This window comes from Marmota marmota, unplaced genomic scaffold (genome assembly GCF_001458135.2).
Source record: "Marmota marmota marmota unplaced genomic scaffold, marMar, whole genome shotgun sequence".
In the NCBI taxonomy this organism is placed as follows: Eukaryota; Metazoa; Chordata; class Mammalia; order Rodentia; family Sciuridae; genus Marmota; species Marmota marmota.
The window spans coordinates 501,011-507,474 of record NW_026000068.1 but is presented as its reverse complement, the minus strand read 5'-3'; the positions used below and the strand labels follow the sequence as shown (position 1 = coordinate 507,474).

General features: G+C 51.7%; 1 long non-coding RNA gene across 2 annotated transcripts; it reads left to right on the top strand.

Annotated features, from left to right (window-relative positions):
* The first annotated feature begins 1,392 nt into the window (after positions 1 to 1,392).
* LOC125619945 lies at positions 1,393 to 5,803 on the top strand. 2 transcript variants are annotated; one of them, XR_007351510.1, is made up of 3 exons: positions 1,393 to 1,681; positions 2,812 to 2,910; positions 3,079 to 5,803. It is a non-coding gene; the product is annotated as an uncharacterized LOC125619945 (long non-coding RNA). The 2 variants fall into 2 exon arrangements; XR_007351509.1 differs by having other exon boundaries at positions 1,393 to 2,910.
* The last annotated feature ends 661 nt before the right edge of the window (positions 5,804 to 6,464 follow it).

The following is a 6,464-nucleotide window of genomic DNA, read 5'->3' as shown; positions in this document are numbered from 1 at the left end:
CCACCAGGCCATTTGTGTTACTGTAGCTCTGTAGAATAATTTAAACTCTGCAATTGTGATGCTTCTTGCTTCACTTTTCTTGCTAAGGATTGCTTTAGTTATTGTGGGTCTCTTATTTTTCCAAATGAATTTCATGATTGCCTTTTCTATTTCTATGAAGAATGTCAGTGGGATCTGAATAGGGATTGCATTTAATCTGTATAATGCTTTTGGTAGTGTGGCCGTTTGGACAATGTTAATTCTGCCTGTCCAGGAGCATGGGAGATCTGTCCATCTTCTAGGTCTTCTTCAATTCTTTCTTTAGTGTTCTGTAGTTTTCATTGTAGAGGTCTTTTTCCTCCTTTGTTAGATTGATTCCCAAGTATTTTTTTTTTTGAGGCTGTTGTAAATGGGGTAGTTTTTCTAATTTCTCTTTCAGTGGGTTTATCACTGATGTATAGGAATGAGATTTATTTATGGGTGTTCATTTCATATCCTTCTATTTTGCTGAATTTATTCTAGAAGTTTTCTGGTGTGCTTTTTTGAATCTTCTATATATAGCATCATGTCATGGGCAAATAGTGATAGTTTGAGTTCATCTTTTCCTATTCATATCCCTTTAATTTCTTTCGTATCACCCTGATACCAAAACCAAACAAGGATGCATCAAAGATAGAAAACTTAAGACCAATATCCCTGATGAACATAGATTCAAAAATTCTGAATAAAATTCTGGTAATTTGCATACAAAAACATATTAAAAAGATAGTGCACCACGATCAAGTGGGGTTCATCTCAGGGATGCAAAAGGTCTGTTCAACATATGGAAATCAATAAATGTGACTCATCACATCAATAGACTTAAAGACAAGAATCATATGATCATCCAATAGATAAACAGAAAAATAAAAAGTAATTGACAAAATACATCATGTTCAAAACCTAGAAAAACTCGGGACAGTAGGAACATACCTCAACACTGTAAAAGCTGTCTATGCTAAGCTGAAGCCCAACATTATCATACATGGTGAAAAAATGAAACCATTCTCTCTCAGAATTGGAACAAGACAGGATGCCCTCCTTCATCACTTCTATTCAACAGAGTCCTGAACACCCCAGCCAGAGCTCCACTTGTTAACCCCTTATAGGATGCAGACAATTCCTTTTTTCTCATGCTATTCTCCTTGCCTCCTTGATTTTTTTTAAAAAAGTTCTTTTTTAGTTCTTGATAAACCTTTATTTTTTATTTTTAAATTTATTTTTTAGTTTTAGGTGGACAGAATATCTTTATTTTTATTTTTATGTGGTGCTGAGGATTGAACCCAGTGTCTCGCGCATGCCAGGCGAGCACGATACCACTTGAGCCACATCCTCACGCCAGGCCTGTATTTTTATTTATTTATATTTCGTGCTGAGAACCCACCCAGTGCCTCACACACGCCAGGCATGTGCACTACCACTGAGCCCCAGGCCCAGCCCTGCTGCCTCCTTGATTCTGAAGTCAGCAGTGACAGGCTATCTTCTGAATCTCTCAAGTCTCTTCCTCATTTTTCTGTAAATATTCAAATTATTACATGGTCTTACATAGCTGATTCATATGATCCTGCTCAATTACTTTCCTAGGGATGCTGCAGCAGTTTCTACTACCTTGGTGGCTTAAAACTGCAGGAGTTTCGGTCCTGGAGACCAGGAGTCTAACAAGGTATCAGCAGACCCGTGCTGCCTCTGGAAGCTGTGGAAGAGGGTCTGCACTCACCTCCTTGAGTGCTGTGTGGCTCTGGGATCCCATCACTTTTGGAAGTGCCACTCTGATCTCTGTTGTCTGACCTTCATTGTTATCTCCGTGTCCTCTCCAATTCCCTCCCCAGTGCTGAACGTCAGTCATTGGGTGTAAGGTCCCCCTTGATCTGAGTTTAACTTCATCTCAAGATCATCCTTAGCAGGTTACTTCCCTAAGCACTCTGTTTCCAAATCAGGAAACTTTGCGAGAGTCTGAGTGATCATAAATTTGGAAGAATACATTTCATGCCACCCTACTGCCTATATTAAGTTCATTGATCAATAATAACCTTAATTCCATCTGTTAGGCCCAATGTGACACATTCACAGGTGTGACATCATGGGCCAGGATTAGGGAAGGGGAGCTACATTCTGCTGCCACATAGTTTATGACCACTCACCGACATGCAGTTCATACAATTGCAATTTTTAATCACACTTTTTGAGTGGCCTATGTAGGAGGCACTGTTCTTAGCAATGGAAATGTGAATTGTATAGATAAGTCCCATCAAGAAATAAATACCCAATAATTACAAAGGTTTGTGAAATGTGTTTTGAAGACAAAGAAGTAATAAAGAAAGGTGTTGGGAGGTGGTCTTAGCAAGTGTCGTAGAGTAGAGGCCCCTGTGGAGTAAAGAGGCGTCCACCGTGAGGCTCGGAGCAGCCAGTGCACAGGGCTTAGCGAGGCTTCCCAGCGTCCATCTAGAAACACTCAGCGCAGAGGTGAGTGTTGAGATCCAGGGTCTGAATCAGGAAGGCTAAAGTTAAGTTTGGAGGGCCCAGTGAGGAGTTCTGATGTCATTGAAAGATTTTCAGCAGGAAGGGACACTACTGGGTTCATGCTCTGGTACTGAGTGGCCAGTGGTTGGCCAGTAGAGCACAGGCAGATGCAGGGAGGCACCCAGGAGGACTGGCTGTGCAGAGAGATGGTGACTGTGGCCCTTGGCCCTCCTGCCTTGACATGACCCTTTAAAGCATGCAAGGCTCTCTGCGTGAAGACAGTCCTGCCCACACTGCACCTTCCAACTGACTGTCTCTCTCTCCTGTCTCCAGGTCAAAACTCACTCTGTGACCCCCTGAGGCTGATCTCACCTCCCTCCTGAGGCCATCTTGCCACAGTGCTCCTGGCCACCTCCTGCAGGGGCACTCCTGGTGAGTCCCATGAGCAGTGAGCTCAGAGGCACCTGATAACCTCCAGGAGGCCTCCAGGTGCTGGGACCAGTCCATACCAGAGCTTCAGGACACTGCAGCCTTCAGGGGCCAGTCCTGGGCTCCCTCCCCAGTGTGACGTGTGTCTGTCCTTCCTGCCCCTCCTCACAGAGCACAGACGTTCCTGCCAACTCTGATCTGCAGAGCTGCTGTCCATCTGCAGAGAGCTCCTCACCACAGGTGAGTTGGCTAGCTGGCACAGAGCTTTGAAGGAGGGGTCAGCACCCAGACAGGGGCTAGGCTCCCCTGGAGCGAGGCAAGGGCAGGGTTCTGGTGGACATGCTCTCTGGTGTTAAACAATTGTGTGTGTGTCTCCATGTGTGAGACTGCATTACTGTGAAGTCTGTGGTGTGTCTGTGGTGCGTGTGGTGTGTACTGTGTGTATGTGCCGTGTGCATGTGTGCATGGTATATAATGTGTGTATGTGTGTCCGTGTGCTGGGTGTGTATAATATTGCATGTGGCGTGTATAACACGGTATGTCGTATGTAACATGGAGTGTGGAATGTGGTGTCCAACTGGCATGTGTGGTGTGGAACATGGTGTATGGTGTACACATATTATGGCATGCGGTGTGCAGCATGCATATGGTGTGTTACAGAGTGTGTTCAGTAACATGGCGGGTGGTGTGTAACATGACATATGGTGCACATGTGTCATGGCGTGTGGTGTGCAGAATGTATGTGGTGTGTAATATGGCGTGTGGTGTGAAGTGTGGCTTATGGGGTGCACCCGGTAGTGTGTGGTGTGCAGCATGGCCTGTGGGGTATGGCATGGTCTGTGGGGTATGGCATGGTCTGTGGGGTGCAGCGTGGTCTGTGGGGTACAGCGTGGCCTGTGGAGTACAGCATGTGGCCTGTGGCGTGCAGCAGGTGGCCTGTGGCATGCAGCGTGGCCTGTGGTGTGCAGCGTGGCCTGTGGGGTGCAGTGTGGCCTGTGGTGTGCAACGTGATCTGTGGTGTGTAGCGTGATCTGTGGAATGCAGCGTGTGGCCTGTAGGGTGCAGCGTGTGGCCTGTGGTATGCAGTGTGACCTGTGGGGTGCAGTAGGTGGTGTGTGGTGTGCAGTGTGGCCTGTGGAGTACAGTAGGTAGTGTGTGGATGCAGCGTGGTCTTTGGGGTACAGTGTGGCCTGTGGTGTGCAGCAGGTGGCCTGTGGCATGCAGCGTGGTCTGTGGGGTGCAGTGTGTGGCCTGTGGTGTGCAGCATGGTCTGTGGTGTGCAGCGTGTGGCCTGTGGTGTGTAGCTTGATCTGTGGAATGCAGCGTGTGGCCTGTGGAATGCAGCGTGGTCTGTGGGGTGCAGTGTGTGGCCTGTGGGGTGTCCTGCTGCCCCATGCTGGACTTGGCCATCAAAAGTGACCCTGGGCCACCCTGCATGGCAGCAAGGGCCCGGGGTCTACCTTTCTGCCTGCACATCTGGGGCCCAAGTTCCCAGGTGCCTGGGAAGTCCCCGTCGACACCAGCTGTGCTGGTGAAATGTCTCCCTGCATCAGTGACAAGCCTCTGTCCCCTGGCTTCCGCCCACCGAGACTCTGGTCTGAGGTGGGAAGCAGCAGCTCACGGACTGGGCACCTCCATCCGAGAACTCATGACTGCAGATGCCAGGGGGACTCCTGTGGGCCAGCCGCACCTCCAGGAGCAGGTCCTCAGGAGCACAGTGTGGCTGCAGGCAGGCCGCCTCCCTCACAGAGAGCACGGACCACAGCCAGCCCGGCCACAGCGTGGCACTCACGGCTTTGCCCAGGGCATCGGGGGCTTTCCGAGGCACCACAGGACATTTTTATGGGAGGAGGAGGTGTCTAGAGCCAGTGATGAGCCCTGCCAGCCCTGAGTCACACAGCAGCACCTGCAGAGTGCAGGCTCCGCGGGTCCAGGGTCCAGGCTCCCTCCACGGCCAGCCCTCCCTCGGCTCCTGGGCACACTGTTCCTCAGCCCAGAGGATGGACGGCAGCTCCCGCAGGATGGCTGCTGAGAAGGCGCTCCTGCACAGAGAGGTGCTGGGGGTGAGGCACCCAGCACCTTCCAGCCAGGACTCTGGCCCCAGACCCGTGGGTCCTTCATGGCCTGAGGAGCCCTTCACTGCCTCCGTGGAATGGCCTCTGTGAGTCTCCCCGGTCATCAGGCAGGACCAAGTCCATCCAGGTGGGACAAGCCTGGCCCCGTGGATTCACCCCAGAGCCACTCTAGCTGGGGCCAGATGAGAGCCCAGCGCTGGGTACGCTGACGCTGGTCTGTGGTGGTGACGTGAATGACTGACAGGTTGCGGCCCATGCCCACGGCCAGCCCCAGCCGCCTGCTGCTGTGGGGCCACCTGTCGTGAGGACCTGACCCGTCCACTCCTGGAGAGGCAGGCAGAACAGTGCCTGGAGGACCAGCAGCTGTGCTCCAGGCAGGGCCTGTAGCTGGTGGAGTCTGGAGCTGTGGGCTTGGCCCAAAGGCCTTCCTTCGAAGGGCCTGCTGCGTGGTGGACAGACGGCTTCCCATTGTCCTTCAGCATGGCGCACACCTGTGCCAGGGTGTTGGTGGAACAGGGCTGGAGAGGTCCTGTGGGTGAGCAGGCAGCCCTTCCTGCAGGACTGGGAGCAGAGCACCCTCCAGCTCCGTGGGAGCAGCTCAGGCCTTAGCCACCGTCCTGTGGAGTGGCCACCTGGCTGTGCAGCTGACCCCAGGCACTGGTGCAGTTGGATACGCTGATTCCCGTGCAGGGCACTGGCCGTCCTCCTGGCTTTGGGGGCTGCTCTGTTATGTGACCAGCAGGCTACCTTGCCTTGTCCATATCAGGGTGAATTCCCGTGGGGACATAATGGGAAGTAAAGTGGTTTCATTTGACGTTGGAGCCAGTTATGCAGCTGACGGTGGTTTTTTGTCTTCTCCCACCTGACATCTTGCCCTCTGTGGACATCGGCAGTCTGTGGCTAGCCTCAGGCCCTTGGGACGCCCTTCGTGCCGGGTTCAGAGTCAGTCAAGGGAATGCAGAGCAGGCCCTCTACAGCAGGAGGCAGCAGGGGTCCAGTGGGGGCTGGTGACTCTGGCTCTCCAAGTCACAAAGGTGGGCAGTGGGCCATTGGAAAGTCACGACCCAGAGCCAGCACACATTTTAAACAGCGTACTCTGTCCTTATCGAACATGGCACCGTGTGTGCTGTGCCAGGGACACATTTGTCCCACAGCATGATGGGCACCACGAGGCACGTCCACCTACGAGGGCTGGCACCGCATCCACCCTCTGCTCGCCTCCGTGTTGCCCTCAGCATACAAGGAACACAGCATCTTTATATCTTCACAAGGCGTTTTCATGAGACATTTTCATTTATTTTAAGTACGTTTATGGCATCCCTGCTCCCTGATCTCAAAAAATTTAATCTAGAGCCATTTATACAATTTAAAATTAAAAAGGAGAAGTGATTTACTTGAACCTCCCAGCCAAGTGCACACTCCCCCACACCCCTGCTCACAGCCCCCACCTCTCAGCTAGAGTCCCCTCCACCCTCCCGCAGC